Genomic DNA, 20,324 nt, shown 5'->3' on the forward strand with positions numbered 1-20,324 from the left:
CGATCGCGCTAAATAAACACACGGGAGCCGGTATTATCTGATTGCACACGCGGCTCCGACTGCCGAGCCGAGGCCACGCCTCTTTATTATAACTAGCTAGCGTCTGACGCCATGCGTCAGCGCTAGCGCACCTCGGCAGCGCGGAAGGCTAGAACGCCTCGCGCATGCCGAACATTACACTCCTTCCAACCTTCATAAAACATCAAGCACAACATGAAAACAAAACGATGGATCTGTTACCAGTTCGCCAGTCCTTTCAGGTCACACCATATAGTCCGCCAGCTGGGATGAGGGTGCCGGGTTCTTCCTCAGGTTGTAGCGGGACGGACCGCCTCTGGAAGGGACCACCTCGGGGGTTCTGCGCCTTGGGGTGTTCGGCTCGACCCGGGCTGGGGAGTTGCCAGGCGGGTTACCCCCTGGGGTGGTTGGGACGGGTTGTGCACCCCCATCCTCGCTCCGACCGTCCTCCACCTCCTGATCTTCTCTCAGCTGGTCGGGATCCGGCCTCTCAGACTCGGCCCCGGGACGCGGCGGTGTTCCTGGGTGGACTTTCTTAAAGAAGGACACATCTCGCGTGACCGTTTCCACACCTCTTTGAGCGGTCACCATCGTGCCTGTCCGGCGGGTGACCACCCATGGTTGTGGTTCAAAAGGAAGTCTGAACTTGCTGCCTGGGTAGCGGTCCTTCACGTACACTCGGTCTTGCTGCTGTATCCTGGACTCCTTAGCTCCCCTTCGCAGGCTGGCGTGGTCGTTTGATCGCCTCCGGTTGGCTAGTGTCCTCTCATTGGTGGCTTGTGCCGGAACCCAAGTAGGGTGGTGCGGGATCGTGTCGCTTACGATTCTCCCCATGGTGGCTGACCCGGGCGCTGCCTCGGTTGTGACATGGGGGGTCAGACGGTATTCCCGCAGGAAGCTGTAGATTGCTCTCTCTAGTGGAGATCCCTCAGCCATAGCGATGCAAATGGTTTTATTGAGCGTCCTCATGAACCTCTCCACCTCTCCATTGGCCTGGGGCCACCATGGTCTTATCTTGCGATGAGCGATACCCCAGCTCTTGAGATACTCTGCGAACTCCTGCCCCTGGAAAGGCGGTCCATTGTCGGTCTTAACCACCCCGAATATGCCATGAGTGGCGATGGTTTTTTCAAACTTCGCGATCACCTCCGTGGCTGTCTGGCTCCCCACGATTTCGACCTCTGGGTATTTGGTGAAGTCGTCGATGATGACCAACGCATACCGCCCATCGGGGAGATGTCCGAAGTCGGCACTCACGCACTCCCATGGTCGCAGCGGATTGTCTTCGGTTGCCACTGGGCGAGGGCGCTCCGGCGGTCCTGCGGCTTGGCACCACGTGCAGGTTCTCACCGTCTGTTCCACCATCGCATCCATTCCTGGGAACCATACTTTGGCTCGGAGCCTGCCCTTTGTCTTCACCACTCCTTGATGTCCCCTGTGGGCGAGGTCCACCGCTTGTTGAGCGAGGCTGGCCGGCATGATTAGTCTCGGACCCCGCAGAAGACATCCCTGGGCGTCAACGGACAGCTCACTTCTCACCTTCAGGAACGACTCTAGTGTTAGCTTGGCTTGGGGCGTTCGTCTATTGAGCGAGGCTTGAATTGTCCTCCAATCCCCCGATCTGACAGCCTCCACTGCTGCTCTCACACACTCATCGCCTTCTGAGGCTTCTCTTATTGCGGCCAGGCTCATTGGGAGGGGCCGTGACCGCTCTGTCACATACCGGACGTACTCCTCTGTATCCTCGGCCTCCTCTTTCTCCTCTGTCGTGGCTTTCCGCGGGTGTCGTGATAGGTAGTCCGCCGGGTTCGTGGCCCCTGGCTTGTACTCCACCCGGTAGTCGTACCCTTGTAGCTGGAGTATCCATTTTTCAATCCGGGGTGGCGGCTTCGAGGACGACCCTTGGAAGAGAGGGATGAGTGGCTTGTGGTCGGTTGTCACCGTGAAATGATGTCCATACACATACACGTGAAAATACCGGCACGCCCAGTGGATGGTGATGGCTTCTCGTTCAATTTGAGAGTATCGCTGCTCTGTTTCGGTCAGGGACCGGCTGGCGTAGGCGATGGGGGCCCACTCCTCATTGTCCTGGAGTTGTGTCAGGACCGCTCCCAGCCCAAATGGACTCGCGTCCACTGCCACGTTGGTGAGCTTGGCCGGGTCGAAATATGAAAGGGTAGTGTCTGCGGACAGGGCCGCCTTCGTCGCTTGGAATGCCTGCTCTTGTTCCGGGCCCCACTGCCACGTGGTGGACGACTTGGTCAGCTCCCTGAGGGGTTTGGTGAGGTTGGAGAGGTCCGGAATGAAACGGCCGCAGAAATTGACCATGCCCAGGAAACTCCGGGCCTCCGAGATGTTCGTCGGAGCTGGGGCATCTTGTACATCCTTCACCTTGTCCGGGTCTGGGGCCACCCCTTGGTCCGAGAATGTATACCCGAAGAAACTGATCTTATTCTGCAGGAACTGGCACTTCTCCTGGTGCAGGGTCAGGCCTGACTCCTGGATCCTCTTGAGGACCCCCCTCAACCGCTGATGGTGTTCCTCTATGGTTGACGCATATATGAGCAGATCGTCACTCACGTTGAGCACGCCAGGGAGCCCACTGAGCACCTCTCTGATGGTATTTTGGAATTCCTCGGCGGCACTTGAAATGCCAAAGTTCAGGCGCCGATACCGTCTGAGGCCCACATGGGTGGAAAAAGTGGTGATGTACCTCGAGTCCGGATGGAGGGGTAGCTGGTGGTATCCTGACCGTAGGTCCATTTTCGAGAACCACCTGGCCCCGTTCAGCTCTCCCAGGATGTCATCAATGGTGGGCGTCAGGTGTCGCTCTCTTTTGACCGCGGCGTTGGGGAGGCGCATGTCTACACAGATGCGGACTTGTCCTGGCTGCTTCGGCTTCCTGGCGATGACGATCGGGGATACCCACGGGGTTGGCCCACTGACCTTTTCAATGATGCCTTGCCTCTCCAGGGCCTCTAGCTCCTCCTCGACCTTCTGCCGCAGGTGGAAAGCAATTCGTCGGTGCCTCAGGGCCACTGGCTGGACCAACGGGTCGATGTGTAGGGATACTTCCTTTCCTTTCAGGCATCCAATGCCGTTGAAGACTTCTCCAAACTCTTCTAGGATGGTGTCCAGTTCCTCCTCCAGGACTGCCATGGCGAACGATATCAACCTCAACTCTTCGGCCGATTGCCCGCTCAGCAGCATCCCGCTGCCCTCTTCCGTGACATAGACGGTGGTGCTGATGCTCCTCTCGCCATGTTGTATCTCTGTTTGGAAGCACCCAATGAGGGGGATGGGCGTCTTCTGGCCATATGCGAACACTCTAATCTTCGCCCCTCTGAGCGGGGGTTTGGCCCGCAGTTGGTGGTAGACATTGGCGGCCATCAGCTCGATGGAGGCCCCAGTGTCAATCGTCGCCTTTACTTCCTGTTGTTGGACTAGTATGCGACATTTCGGAAGTCTGCGCTTCTTCTTCTGTGGTTGGTGGATTGCGAACACGTAGTGGACTGGGTATTCTTCGGTGTCGTCGTCCATGTCTTCGCTGTCTGCCTCTTCGCGTACCGCATGGGCCGCCTCCTTCTTGGCTTTGGTGGACCGGCATACCGCCGCAAAGTGGTTCATCCACCCGCAGGCTCCGCACCTTTTCCCTCTGGCCGGACAGTCTTGCATGCGGTGGGGTTGGCCGCCACAGTACCCACAGTCTTTCTTCTTGGCCTCCGGCTGCCGTTTCCCACCGGTTTGCCTCCCTTTTGGCCGCACTACGTTCACCGCTTCCGCCACTTGCACTTGCTCCGTCTTCACAGGGCGATGTAGGGCTGCCTCCATGTGCGAGGCTCTCGCTTGCGACAGCTCCTTTGACCGTCCGAGGGTGAGGATGTCCGCCAGGGGCTTTCCTTCTTCCTGGAGGACGGTGACACGAAGCTTAGACGAGTAGCACCCCTGTATGATCTGCCCTCGGATCTCCTCCTGCTCATCACGGAACCCGCACGTGCTGGCTAGCTCCTTCAGCCTGCCATGGAACGCATCCAGAGACTCGTCCGCCTCTTGCTTGGCCTGACGGAAGATGAACCTCTCATAGTCTCTGTTCGCCATGGGCTCAAAATGGGCGTTGAGCGCGTTCAGCAATGTGTGGTACGTCTTCGGCGTGGCTTCCACGAGCGTTTTGTAGATGCGGTGGATGTCTTTACCTCCTAGGTGGAGCAGCAGTGCTCTGCGTCTTTCCCTCGCGATGCCAGCCCCCTCGAAGTAGAATTGCAGGCGGTCTGTCCAATCCTTCCATCGCGGGGCGAGGGACGACGGGGCACCATCAACGACAAACGTCTCGATGGCGGGAATCGACGCCATCTTGGCACGTGCGCAGCACGCGGTGAACGCTGGCTACCTCTCCTCTGCGTCGACGCCACCTGGCCTGCACTCCCTCCGGGCGTCGTTCGGTGACCTCCCTCGCGCTGCTGCACCAACCGGGGACGCGCCTACCTCCGGAAGTCGTCCGCGGGACTCTCCGGCGCTTCTGGGTCACGGCGATCACGCCTGGCATGGGCCTGGATCGGTGGAGGGCACGGTGGTCTGCAGACTCCTCGTGGAGGCATGTGCGGCAGCACCTGGGCGAGACATATCCCTTCCAGGCCGTGGATTGGGGCTCCAGGGCACACACAGCAGATCTTTGGAAGGGCCCTCCTGGCACCTGCAGTGATCTTCACCAGGCCTCCCAGCAGGCTCAAACGAGACACCATGAGGGAAGCAGCATGCACAGGCTCAGGCAACCTGAGAGGACACCAGAAGCATTGTGGGGCGCCAAAATAGCACAGCAGGGCTCACTTGACCCCTCGTCGCCAGTGTAATATTGCTAAATGCCTAATTAGCATGGCAGCGCGATCGCGCAAAATAAACACACGGGAGCCGGTATTATCTGATTGCACACGCGGCTCCGACTGCCGAGCCGAGGCCACGCCTCTTTATTATAACTAGCTAGCGTCTGACGTAATGCGTCAGCGCTAGTGCACCTCGGCAGCGCGGAAGGCTAGAACGCCTCGCGCATGCCGAACATTACAGGGACAAACAACAAGGAGGGCAAGGGAACAGGCAAGCAACAGTAGAGGAAGGGAGCAGGTGGATGGAGAAGCACAAATGGAGGCTGGATGGGTAGAATGGCTCAAGCTACTGTGTAGAATGGAAGAGGAGGCAGATTCAAGCACCAATCACACAAATGTGGGGTGGGATAGTGGAAGTAACAATGAAACGGGAGAGTGGTGGAAAGGGGCAATGATGGAGAGGGGCACGTGCCAGAAACTACGGGTAAAGTGGGTAGATAAAAGCAACACTGCAGGAGGGGCGGGGTGACTGCAAGCGATAATGAGGCAAGGGGGAGCAAGTGAAAGCAACAATGAGGCAGAAAGGGAGTGGGTGGTTGCTGTAAGCAGCAATGAAGAGGGAGGGCGTCTAAGATGCAACAATGCCAGAAGGTTCAGGTGTAAGAAATGGGACACAAAGGGGATCAGGGTGACAGTGCAAGCTCACATCCTCTATTTACTCATGATATCCAAATTCTTAGCAGAATTATGAATGGCATGTTTCTGTGTAAACTGCTACTTGGTGCTGCAAGCTTGAGAAGTAAAGAGGAAGTCACAGTCATAGGAGTCAGTGAAAGTGGCAGGCTGAAGTGAGACCTTACACAAATAGTCTATGCATGTGTATCCTCAGAATTTTCACGCTCATAATGATTCATACCTCCAAAGTTTAAAAAAGAAATTGTGATTAAACACATTTTGAAAGATGAAGGTCATCCGCATCCTTTAAATGTAATGGAGTGTACTCAGTTTTTAAGTATGGTACCTGTTAAGTGCTATTTACTGTAAGATTGTACTGGAATGCATGAGGCTCCATCAAATTCCTTAAATGCATTGAACCTTGCCAGGGGCAGAACTGTACTCATGGGCGGACTAACCATTACCTCAATCAGGCAAAACCCGGCTGAGCAGGGCTGCAAAGTCGTTGCCTGTTGGTTCAGTGCTTCTTCACTATAGGTGCTTACATTCCACATTTTTAGCATTAATAAATGATAGAACGTTTTTAAAGCTCCATTCAGTAGGTCTCCTTCAGTGCTGCACCTCCTTCTATAATATTGTACACATATGGTGGCCCCTCATAGGCATCTCTGCACAACTTCACAGTGCAAAAGGCTACCCATGTATTGGCAAAGAAGCCACAAGAAGATTCTTTGCCAGGCTCTGATTTTTTTTAATTATATCTTTTTATCAGTAACAGAAAACTTGGCAGTTCGGCAAAGCATCTCACATTTACATAGCATCATGTTCATATGGCAGATATGCTGGGACATTGTAGAAATCAGGGACATACAACAAACATTGGAATTGGCTCCAAGGAGACATATGTTCATCTTCCATGGGGATCACTGGGGCCGCACATATATCCCCCCGATAGGCGTTCCACTTGCCCCATACAGCGGACCATTTTTGGGACAACCACGTGCCACATAGACCATCTTGTCCCTGAACATACACCAGTCTAAGTTATTTTTCCAACTGGCCTAAGTCGGTGATGTTCCCGCCCCCCACTGTTGCGCTACATCTCGTGTTGCTACCATTGTTCCCAGTTTAACTCAGAGTCTTTCCGTACCTGTTAAATCGGTAGGCTCCCAAACATTGAGTAAACACCTTTTAACCTCTGGGTGGATGTCCTTATGCAGTACCTCCCTCATGACCTCGAGTATCCCCCTCCAGTATCTTTGGATCTGTTAACACTCCCAAATGATGTGTAAGAAAGTGCCCACCTGACCACATTGCCTTCTCCATTCTCCCCCCTCTCTCCTCCCCATGTGGACCAGTTGGGGCCCGATGACATAAGTCCTATGCAAGATTTTAAGTTGCACCAGACGCAGCCTCGTGGAAATTGCCACCTCTTGGTTAGAGGCCACCGCCTCTTGCCACTCCTCATCGTCAAGCTCGATGCCGTCTTTTTCCCAGCTCTCACGAAGACGTACTAGGGGATCCAGGGTGTTATTAATCAGTTTTCTGTATGTTAGTGATATGGCTTTCTACGGGAGTAATCCATCAGGCAACCTATCCTCAAGTGGGGAAGACTCCGGGAGGGAGGTGCCCCTATGTATGGTTGTTACAAGGGCATGGTGGACCTGCATATAGTGGAAGAACTCCGTATCTGCGAGCTCAACTGTTATTGTACTTTATCAAACCCAATCATTTCACACTTCACCCTTCACCCAGAGCGTCATTTCTACCATGATTGCATCCGTCCGCTGCTCCATAGATGTTTTACACCCCTGCGATCGCCTTCATGATGTCTTTAAGGGTAAGTTCGGGGAGGTCTCCCTCCAATCCTCCGGCGGGTCTCCCCTGGGAGAGGCTCTCTTGGATAGCCGCATCGGGGCATGTATAGCGGTTCAGTTTGTTCTGCTGCGTGGGTTTTGGGCCCCTTCCGCCTGGCATAGTGCTTTGCCAGCGGGGTGGGGCACCCCCTTCCCTCCTCTGCCTGTTGGGTTGCTCCGGCGTTTCTTCGGTGCCCTCCATTGATAGCGAGGGGGTTGAGGACGAATGGTCGGTCCCCGCTAACTCCTGGACAGAACTGGAGGATAGGTCACATGACTTCTCCTTATCGCCGCACTTCAGGCCACACCACCACTGGCCGAACACATTTGAGGGCACCCAGAAGTCCCCGGCACCCACCTCCATGGACTCCTATGTCTCCGGTTACCGAGGTTGCAGCCTCAGGAGGGCAAGCCACTCAGCAGTCGGGAGGCGTGAGTCGCCTCTAGCACGCTCTCCCAGGGGTGATAGACTCCGGGGGCCTCTGCTCCTTGGCGCCGTACCACCATTGGGGGGGACGCCCCGCCCCAGCTCTGATGGTGCTTCGCGGGACCAGGCCGCAGGCAACGATGTTGCGCGGCACGTTGCCCGCACGTCCACATACCGTACTCGGCCCCAGTGTCTGCGTCAGGCCCCGGCTTTCGGCTGCGAGGAGGCCCCAAAAGCGCGGCGTGCTGCACTCGCCGGTCTTCGATTCTGCGGGTTCAATTTGGGGGTCGGTCGAGTCCGGAGCACATCTGGCAGTTGTACCACTGCTCAGGTTGCGGATTTGTGTGGCGGATTGGTGATTCTTGGGGCGAAGGGTCTGGAGCTACTCTAAACCGCGGCCATCACACTGCAGCGCTTAGCCCCGCCCTGCCAGTCCCTGATTTAAATTCTATTTCAGTGGGGTCAGACAGCTTAAAGAAGAAACCCTGCTCGAAAATATGGATGTTATGAAAGTAATTTCATCATCAAGGCTGAATTGAGAATTTGTTCCAAAGTGTGAGACCCATTGATGTTTATATGATCATTGAGGCTGATAGCATTGGAGCGCCTTTACATTTGCTCAGCTTTATGTAACAAAAAAGGGCTCATTAAATATGTTTAGTGGTGAGTTTGCACTGTGACACATAGTGCATGATTCTGCTCATCCACATACTTATTGAACCAGGATAATAGCGCCTATAAGTTGCCCTGGAATATTACTTCATTGAAGTCAATGGTGGCACTGTGTCGACCATAAACATGACATCATTAGTGATATTTGTTCTGTTGTTGCTGTTCTGGAATATGACTTAATTGACGTGATGGAGCATAAAAGTTTAAATATGATTTCCTCTATCAATTCTCTTTATTAAATGAGATTTACCGTACTAATTTTTAACAAATTGTGCAAAATAGAATGATGACGAAAAATATGAGATCTTTAACTGCACCATAAAAGCATGCAGAAATGAATGTATGTTCTTATCCTGCAGTCTTTTTCCCCGCAGGGAATCACAACGTGGTCGTTACAACGACCGCGTTGTGATTCCGCATACCATTACTCCGCAAGTCGGAACAACGACTTGCGGAGGGGGGGCGCTGGATGTTGGAATAGTATAATTTACTATTCCAACTCCAGTCTGTGCGAACAATAGGGAAGGTGCTGGATTTTAAATCCAACACCTCCCCCCCCACCCTTCCGCAAGTCGCTGTTCCGACTTGCGGAGTAATGGTATGCGGAATCACAACGCCGTCGTTGTAACGACCGCATTGGGATTCCCTGCAGGGAAGAAGATTCGTGGTAAACGTTGTTTACCTGCAGAAATGTTCTGAAATGTAAAAATTTGACAAATGTAGAAAAAGAGAGCAGAAAAATAGTTCAATGTTCATGAAATGTAGACACGTGTTTAAGAAATTAAATGTGGTTAACATTGAAATGTGCTGCTGATTACCTAACATGACATGGGCAAAGGAATGCATACAACCGTGAATCAAAATAAATGTGATTAAAATGTTTAGCCTAAAGATGATTGATAGTAAAAGTTTTGCCGCAATTACACTACATTATGTATTCTATAAACATAAAAAGTAAAGGTGACGCATATGAATCTGTTTTAAAAAAATTAAAATATGTGAAGTGTTTTGTTTAGTAGTGCCTAATATTGACATGTAACCTTTGAAAATAAAAATAATGAGTGAACATACTAAGAAAAACTGAACTATACATGTGAATGTCTGTTTTATATTAATTTTAATGTGGTAATGGTTTTAAGAAGTTTTTGTGCATGCCTCAAATGCTTATTTTCCTCGTCTAGAAAGGCAGAATCCAGCTGAAGTAGTCATTTCTGATTTCATGTGAACTTTTCTGAGTTTCTTTTTCATGCTTATGAACAATAGGTCCCTTTCTGATTTAGCAACATTTTTGACAGGAATGTATCAACATACTTTCAACCCCAGAGAGAGCGTCTGGGAATGGACAGTGAAAAAATGAACTTTCTTACTTCCAAAGAAAGGATGGAAATTATGAAGTTGTTGAAATTGATGATTTAGCAAAAGGATTACCTAATGCTTCTGGATTTTTTTGTGAAGTATTGATCACACCATGAGCATCCCACTGTGGACAACCAATGGATACTATAATGTATGATGGAAATAAAAATTAGTGGGCATAAACTGAGAACTTTTGGAAGTATAATTTCCCCTTTGGAGGAGGAGTCGCAGCTGGTTTTCTTTTACAATTTTCCTGCCTGGCATGCTGGACTGAACTTTGATTTCCCTTTTTTACGCCAAACCCCTTTGAACTGAACTTTCTGAACTGACTTACCTGTGCTTTACCAGCTGGTAAAGTGAGCAAGTATAACTCTTTAGCTGGAGAGTTATGGAGTCAGTCCTGTGACTCCTTACGCTTCAATTCTGCATTGGTTTGTATGCCCTCTATGCTGAACTCAATTTCCTGTGTTCTGTCCCTTTCTTTTCCTCTAGGTGATCAGCTAAATGTCTATTTTCCTGAATCTGTATGACATTATGGTGCCAATTCCGATCCTGTAAAACCCGGGTACGAATGGTCGTACGGAGCGTATTCTCCGTACGACTCGTACCCGGGAAATGCTCCTTACAAACCAGCAAGTACGATTCGTACAGAAATACCATTTCCGTACGAATCGTAAAAAACTACGTGCGACGAAAAAATACCCACAATTCCAATCCGGGACATCGCGTACGTGACATCCGGACGGAGTCAGGCAGCGTTCTACGGACCAGCAAGTACGATTCGTGCCTCCGTCACTCCGCACGGATCATTCTTTACGGCAGCCAAAAACTCCTGGGAAATTGAGGACGACGCGAAGAAGGAGCAGCGGTACGCGACGGACCGCCATGGACCCCATCCTACGTGTCATCCCGGCCCTCCTAGCCTACGACCTGGTGCACCGAAAACCGCCGCGCACGCCGCAGAAGGTCAGCACAACACCCAGGGGCAAAGGGGGGGGCGAGGGGCAGAAAACATATCCTCTACCTAATTTTAAAAATACCATATACTGTCCATACATTACCTCCAGGGTCTGGTCACTTCGGGGGGCGTGTCCACCAATCCCCGCGTACGCGTACCCGTCACCACTACAATGGTGGTACGGCCCATAACCACGCCCTCCAACCGTGGGTACGGCCCGTACCACCATTGTAGTGGTGATGAAGGGGTACGCGCCGTACTCACGCACTGAGGGCGTGGGTACGGCGCGTACACCTACATCACCACTACAATGGTGGTACGGGCCGTACCCACACTCTGAGGGTGTGGGTACGGCCCGTACCACCATTGTAATGGTGATGTAGGGGTACGCGTGATACGGGCCGTACACACGCTCTGAGGGCGTGGGTATGGCGCGTACCCCTACATCACCACTACAATGGTGGTACGGGCCGTATCCACACTTTGAGGGCGTGGGTACGGCCCGTACCACCATTGTAGTGGTGATGTAGGTGTACGCGCCGTACCCACGCCCTCAGAGCGTGGGTACGGCCCGTACCACCATTGTAGTGGTGATGTAGGGGTACGCGTGGTACGGGCCGTACACACGCTCTGAGGGCGTGGGTACGGCGCGTACCCCTACATCACCACTACAATGGTGGTACGGGCCGTACCCATGCCCTCAAAGCGTGGGTACGTCCCGTACCACCATTGTAGTGGTGATGTAGGGGTACGCGTGGTACGGGCCGTACACACGCTCTGAGGGCATGGGTACGGCCCGTACCACCATTGTAGTGGTGATGTAGGAGTACACGCCGTACCCACGCGCTCCGAGGCACCAGTACATTAGTGATACAAGGCGTACACATGCCACGAATGTTGGCTTAGGGCCTGGTGCAGCATATAAACAGTATATTGGGGTGTGGTCATGGCCAGGACAGCAGTGTACAGCACCAAGGGTGCAGGTGGGTGGGTGATTGTCTGCCTAGGAGTCCCAGCAGTGGATAGAGACATGTGAGTGGTGGGTGCAGAGGAATACCAGCAGTGTACAGAGACATGTGAGGGGTGGGTGCCTATCACTCCCAGCAGTGGACAGAGACATGTGAGTGGTGGGTGCAGAGGAATACCAGCAGTGGACAGAGACATGTGAGGGGTAGGTGCCTATCACTCCCAGCAGTGGCCAGAGACATGTGAGGGGTGGGTGCATATCACTCCCAGCAGTGGACAGAGACATGTGAGGGGTGGGTGTCTATCACTCCCAGCAGTGGACAGAGACATGTGAGGAGTGGGTGCAGAGGAATACCAGCAGTGGACAGAGACATGTGAGGGTGGGTGCAGAGGAATACCAGCAGTGGACAGAGACATGTGAGGGGTGGGTGCAGAGGAATACCAGCCGTGGACAGAGACATGTGAGGGGTGGGTGCCTTTCACTCCCAGCAGTAGACAGAGACATGTGAGGGGTGGGTGCAGAGGAATACCAGCATTGGACAGAGACATGTGAGGGCTGGGTGCAGAGGAATACCAGCAGTGGACCGAGACATGTGAGGGTTGGGTGCAGAGGAATACCAGCAGTGGACAGAGACATGTGAGGGGTGGGTGCAGAGGAATACCAGCAGTGGACAGAGACATGTGAGGGGTGGGTGCCTATCACTCCCAGCAGTGGCCAGAGACATGTGAGGGCTGGGTGCATATCACTCCCAGCAGTGGACAGAGACATGTGAGGGGTGGGTGCCTATCACTCCCAGCAGTGGACAGAGACATGTGAGGGGTGGGTGCATATCACTCCCAGCAGTGGACAGAGACATGTGAGTGGTGGGTGCAGAGGAATACCAGCAGTGGCCAGAGACATGTGAGGGGTGGGTGCCTATCACTCCCAGCAGTGGCCAGAGACATGTGAGGGGTGGGTGTATATCACTCCCAGCAGTGGACAGAGACATGTGAGGGGTGGGTGCCTATCACTCCCAGCAGTGGACAGAGACATGTGAGGGGTGGGTGCAGAGGAATACCAGCAGTGGACAGAGACATGTGAGGGGTGGGTGCAGAGGAATACCAGCAGTGGACAGAGACATGGGGGTGTGTACATCATGATCAGATGAACACAACTCCATGGGTGTATGTACACATCCCTAATGTTTGACTATGTTGATAGTTTCATAACAACACATCACTGACAGCAGTGTCCCACTCCCATGAGGATGGATGTCTTTCTCCCACTGCATGACACAACACATGTGGGTGTGAGGACAAATGACACATGCATACCCACCCCTGGCGGATGCAGCACAACACACACAGAGAGATCATGCCACAAGACTGTTTACTCATGTCAATGCCCACTAAACTAAGAGAGCCAAAGGGAACACACACTGTCACGCACATCCCAGGACTGATAGGAATGTACAGGTGCTGGGACAGCCACCAAGATGTTGCCTCTCATGGAAGGAATAGGGTGGAGTTCCCACAGATACAATGCCCACAATTGTCAGTCAGGTGCCCAAATACCCTGCAGAACAAGTACCCATTGTGCTGGGATAACACACATGCATAGTGCGGAAAATGGTGAATGTCGCCATTAAGGCATTACAACATACTCAATACACAAGTACAGTGACTAGCAAGGATAGCACAGACGATGCAGCCGGAGAAATTGCTGAGCAGGCATGGCCATAGTTGAAGGGATCCGTCACCAACAAAGGAAATGTACACACAGGTCAGCACAACAAATGTGCAACTCCCTGCAGGGAAGATGTCAGGTGCCACAGAGGAAGGAACACTCCTTGGGACAATGTCTCCAAACACAAATAGCACACACTGCCAAAGATACTTTGCAGAGACCTTGTGATGGCAGGCAGATACCATGGTCCACCCCATGAGCATCAGACTACAACTTTTTCCTGAAACATAACACATTACCACAACCCCAACTCCTGGACAATCAGCACCCACATCGATACCTGAAATGCAATAGTGTTCAAAGTGAAAAGAAAATGCTTTATTTAGCATTAAATGAAAAATTATAAAAGTACACTATTTACAAAGGCACATGGCCAGTCCAGATCAGAAGTCCTTGGGGGGGGACACATAGCCACGCGTCTCCCCTAGCTTGCCTGCACATTAGAACCCTCAGGTTTGTCGACTGGGGGGGGCATCATGTGGGGAAGGACCAGGCACCGCAGGGACAGGAGGTAGAAGGGTAGGTGTGGTGGGTGCAGGGACGGACGCCTCCACCACAGGGGGTGGGGCAGCGCCAAAGATGGAGGTCAGCTTGGCGCTGCACACTGCTGCCAGGTCTTCCAGCGTATCCCCTACACCCGAAGAAAACACAGGCTCAAAGGAGGGGGGGGGTCGGAGTGATGGGGTGCAGCGCTACTGGGGGAGGGGGTGGAAAGGGGGGGTGAACTCCCCTACCCGTTCCCGTTTGCGGGCTGGAGAGCCAGAGGGGCTGAGCCCCAGCACAGCCAAGAAGGCCTCCTTGTCAGGTTGTGTGGTAGGGGAGCCTAGGGGAGTGCCATTGGAGGGACTGGGTAGTGCGGCATGCGGACTCGGACTGTGGCTGCGTGTATGCCTGTGTGCCCCAGACCCAGTGGGTGTGCCTTCATCCCCCTGAGTGTGCGTGCCAGGACGAGTGCGCTTTCCCTTACGTGTTGGTGTACTGCCTGTGTCTTGTGGGGTGTGTGCTTGGGAATGTCTGTGTGTGCTTGGAACAGGCATGGGAGTGGGAAGTGTGGATGGTGCAGGGGTAGGGGGGGACGAAGTGCTGCAGGAGACTCACTGCTGCCGTCAGTGAAGAGTCCATGGACCTCAGCAACATCCGTTGGTCAGACATCGCTGATGACATGCCCTCCATGTACGACACCATCTGTGTCATCATTCTGGTGTGGCCATGGAGGACATTCAGAATCGATGTCTGACCAACCTGCAACTGCCGCAGAATGTCCACAGACTCTGCAGTGAGGGCAGCAGGGGGGACAGGGGCAGGAGGTGCGGTGCCTGGCACGAAGGAGACACGGTGTTGCATAGCACGGACAGAAGGGACTGGAGCAACTGGGAGGGCGGTGATGGGAATGGAGAGGGCGGTGACAGATGTAGTGCTGCTGCCAGGTGTTGTAGCAGCCTCCGCCCCCTCGAGGAGTTCAGCCTCGGACCCATCAGCGTTGTAGTCAGTGTTGTCACTAGACAGGTTCTCCGCCTGACTCCCCTCGCCCTCCGTGCCACTTGCTCCTGAAGACTCGCCAGCAGTGGTGGCAGCGGTGCTGGATCCCTCCTCCACGTCTGTGCGGATGTCTCCCTCGGTGTCCTCCGATGATGCTGTGGGCAAGGTGAAGATACAGAAAATAATCAGTCACCTGTATACATCTGACACATGAGTCCAAAAAAAAATGTCACAGTGCATATCAGGAAATGCATCATGAGTAACATCTAGAATAGTCCGCACATATGTAACCCTTCACTCCCCAGTTGGTTGACCCACCATGCCACATGGAAACAATGGAGATTATGACACAACAGCAAATAACTTGATATCGAATTATTCTGAGAAGCTAGTGTCTGGGAACAGTTGAGCACAGCAAGACTAAGAAGGCATGCCACCTCTTGTTCACTGTGAACAAAACAGTATTGGGGCACCCAAGGCCAAATAACAGACCTCAAAGCTGAAGGTGTCCCTATGAGTACTTTTGAAACCCAAACAAAAAACATTGCGATCCCTTGGGACTCACAACACTTTACACAATGTACATGTTTAGAATGTGTGAATGTGCCACTTTGTGAACAGAACACACATCTGCCTGTATAACAGAAGTCACACAATGACGTGCACACAAAACTACATTTACACAGTCATTGTATGAGCTGCAAGCCAAATTCAAATAAGCCACTGTAAAGAAGAAATGGGATATCAGTAAGTACATATACATGGCACCAAGGTGGTCTGGATGACTTGACACTCGTAAGTTGGTATCAGCAACAACCAAGGACTTACCCAAATGCAAACACACTGTGGGAACATGGATATGTATAATCAGAAAACAAATGGTAATCGAACTGTGCCTTTCTTTAAAATGTGCCAGCGTGTCCACGGAAAGTGTAAATGTACTTTCTTTTGCACGTCCCTGGGAGACATCTGTCATGCAGGCACATTATTGTCCTTCACAACAAACTAGCAAAGTGAAACATATGAAAAATGTATACATGTTGACAAGTGTAGTGAGTGCCAAGGTACAATACTTCTTGACTAACAACTTGAATCATGCCACCTGTCACATGGCCATCCGTATCATGATGACACAGTTGGCAACACATCTGACCCACTGCCTGTCATGTGGAGTGGCACACATGTCCAAACACAGGACAATGCATTAGCTAATGGGCCTGCAATGTGTCGGGATAAGGAGCACCTGCACTGAGGAGACACCCTCATGGCAAGCAAGAATGTCCACATAGATGTCAGCACACACAGACCAAACTACGTAGCATCTCGACCACACACTGGTGGCAAAAATGGATGAGTATGAGCCATGTATTTTAAAATTTGACACATGCTGCAAAGCACAAACATTCAACCCTGCACAACATGACTGGGTCACTGCATGTTGAGTGTCTGCCCAGACAATTATCACACACAGGTCAGACCTGGCAAGGAGACATAAGGTTTGGACATGTAGGCCGTGCCCGCACAAACCCCCCATACCTGAGGCAATGTTATTGAGACCGATCAAGAAGTTACACCTCTTAATCTGGGTTTACTAAAATGTGCATCAAGAATTCCTAAATGTACTCCACATCACCTTGTGAGGCTGCCAACACATATTTGTGACAAACAACCATCAACAGATGGTTGTACATAGACACACAGGCACTGCCCAGTTTGAGGATGCACAAGCAAAATGGGGTCAGCCTGTACAATGGGCACATGTAGCACACTTCAGATAAATACAAATGAGGCCAGGTAACAATGCCACAGAGGCCAACCTATGCTGAACACACAGAGAATGGGCACAGTGTTGGATGACACACATGATTCCGAGGCAAGGGTGTCTTAGGGGACTGTAGTGGGCACACTGCTCCATGGTCCTGGAATGATCTGACTGTAACATGAGCTACCGTCCCGGCACTATGCATATCTCCCACTCATGCACATCATGTCTGAGGCCACAACATCGGTCATGCATGCTGCAAGTCTGTTCATTTGAAAACTCACACTCCTATGTTGAGACTCAGCATCAGTGCCAACTAATATGGACACCCAAATGACTGAACAGGACAGGGCACAGGCAAGGTAACAACACATGTCTCAGACCCCCCCTCCCCACATGATGCAGAAAGCAATGTGCACTTGGATTAACTGGCAGCCTAGATGCCATGTGAAATAGTGATTACACACAGGGAACACATGTCAAGGAGGGGAAGGGAGGAAGAACAGCACCGTTTGACTTTGGGGAACAGGATATGCACTGCACAAATTAACCCTCGCAGTGTATCCAGGCGACTGAGCACTTCCAAAAGCTGGTGACACACAACAAACACACATGTACCTACCCCCTTCCTGCTGCTGCAACTCCTGTACCCGCCTATCCAAGTCAGGGAAGACCACCGCAAGGACACGCTTCATCTGGTGGGTCAGGCGTCGGCGCCCACCGTGCTTGCATGGATGTGAGTCCTTCAACTGGCATGGGGCGATCCTCCGGGTCCAGCACTGGATGTCCTGCCAGCGTTTCCTCACTTGGGCTAGGCTCCGACTGCGACCCTCCACCGATCTCATGGCCCTGACGGCCCGCTTCCATATCTCCCCCTTGGCGTAGGCAGTTACCTGTGAGACAACATCACTACACCTGCTCCATGTCACACAGACACATATTTGAACATCTTTGATATGTTGAACAGGGCCTAGTATGCTGGCAACAAATAGCACCTTTGTCATAGGGACATTAGCCTCTGTGGAAGCCCCAATGCACTACATGGCATTGAAAGTACACAGGTGGCATGAGGGGTGCAGCACACTCCCTGATCATGGCACACACTGTGCATCACATGCAACACCAGGCTGATGGACAGCACCTCAAAGTAGTCACATGCCCCAGGCCACTGACACAACCTCAGCAGAGTACACAGACACACACAGGCACAGATCAATCACCTGCCATTGGCAACAGCGGATACAAACCTCACTCTGCACATGTGCCACTTGCCTGTGGTGTGTCACAGGTGTGGTGATAGCTCAGCAAGTCAGACTCCGCACGGCTTACTTCTCACATCAGATGGGTGGAGCTGTTGCCTCCTCCATGCAGCTGTGGTGCAACACTCCACATAGACACTCACCCACATGACAAGGAACATTCACACACATCAATGTCCAGGGGGTGTACACATCATTTGGACACTCTCACCACTCTCACCACAGCTCCACTCAAATCACACACATCTGTGGGTACAGTCACCTGTCACACCGGGGGGGCCACTAAATCACCTCTGGACTATAGAACAAAAATGACCCAAAGGATTGGGCAGGCTGAATGTGCCAGGCACTATGCAGTGAATGTCACAGTAAGCACAATGCAAGTGAGGAGTGCACACAGGAACTACATCATGCTCTGCATGGGAGACATAAGCCATTCCCCCCCTTGGACCCACTCTAAACAACATTGCATGTCTGTCACACCTGGACACAATGCCAGAAGTGACAGTCACTAAAAAGGTGCACAGTCAAAGGCAGTGGAGTCAGCACTCACCTGCTCCCCTGGTCTCCCATACAGGCTGGTGTACTGTGGGAGGATGACATCCAGCAATGCCTCATTCTCCTCCTGGGTGAATGGCTGGGCCCTTTCCACAGACCTTGACATGGTGCCAGAGGAAGCACAGGCAGCAGCAGTGGTGTCGAGTGAAAGGTAGTACAGGCAAGTGCCCTCTCATGGGTTCTGGCTGACTTATATCTGCCTTGCTGGGCTGTTTCATTTACAGGAGTACAGAGTGATTGGTCAGTCTCATTTGCATCCTACGTTTCCTCCAATCCCTTTAAACATACACCAGTGAGTGCCTTTGCATGGTTCAAAATTTGAGCATATTGTGAAGTCAACAACCACTTTGCAACATTGTATTGAGTTGCCAACTGCCTTCTACAGGCCACCTGATGGAAAAATTTGAACTAGAAAATCGGTATCCATGACAACCAGCATGCATTTAGGCCCTAATACTTGTCCCTCATGTGTCCCTATGTAATTTAGCAATCCACACACAGGTACGGTGCGTTTCACATGTACCCCTATGGCACCAGTTGCACAGTGCGTTTGAGACGTACGTGTACAACCAGTGTGTACACGTACGTGTATGACCAGTGTGTACCCGTATGTGTACGACCAGTGTGTACACGTACGTGTACTACCAGTGTGTACACTGCCGGTGTACACGTACGTGTACACACTGGTCGTACACACTGGTCGTACACGTACGTGTACGACCGTAGTACACGTACGTGTACACACTGGTTGTACATGTACGTGTACACACTGGTCGTACACGTATGTGTGCACACTGGTAGTACACGTACGTGTGTACGGTCCGTACACACACCCGTACTCCGGCGGGAACGCCAATGTAATGATACAGACCGTTCACACGCCCTCAGAGCGTGTGTACGGGGCGTTTCATAGCTTACACTGGTGATAGGATGCGCATACGAAAGGAATGGAGGTGTCAGACTCGTGCACTGCTGTACATCAAGTCATTGTCATTGCAGTCCTTCATGTGCAGGGCCTAGGTGTGTCAGGCAGTGATATGGCACATGTCTCCTCATGTTTTCACACAACAGATGTGTGATGACCTGTGTACACATGTCATGTGTGATGGGGCAGTATGTGGCACACTTCCCCTTCCCACTTTGCACATGTGTGCATGTAGTACAAACGTGTCAAGCACTGCATCACTGGTATGGCACAGTCACCAACACCCGCAACTGTCCCCTGATGCCAGGGACAGGGACACTAACACCTGACATCTACGTACCAGCGTGCCCCGATGTGACTATGTCCTGTGTGTGTCATGTGTTCCCATGAGCTTGCTGTTGGTGTTCCGTCAACTGCATCTGCTGTTGCTGCATCCAACATGTGTCTGTGTGTAGATGGGCATGGCACACATATATGCACACCATGCCACATGTGGATTCACACGTTACGTGTGTCTGGATGCTTCGAAGATGATTTTTTGACATGAGGACATATCTGCGCCGTATCCATGTCTGTGTTTTCGTTTTTCATGTGTACCCCTTCATCGCTATGTGTGTGATCTGTACATTTTCTATGACATGTGACCTGTGCATCTAGCTTGCCGCCAGCAGTCTGTATGAGATGACATCCTTCAAATGCAGATATGTGGATGTATGTCACTCCTGTGATGTCTCTGGCTGTTCATTTACATTGGCCCACAGCTAGTTTCGGGGCATGTCATGTAGAACTTGACTATCAACGGGTGTAGCTGGCTTGTCGTAGGAGTATCACCTGGCTGGCATAAGTGTTCTGGATGTATTGCACAGACCA

Source organism: Triturus cristatus, chromosome 1_1 (assembly GCF_964204655.1).
Source record: "Triturus cristatus chromosome 1_1, aTriCri1.1, whole genome shotgun sequence".
Classification (NCBI taxonomy): domain Eukaryota; kingdom Metazoa; phylum Chordata; class Amphibia; order Caudata; family Salamandridae; genus Triturus; species Triturus cristatus.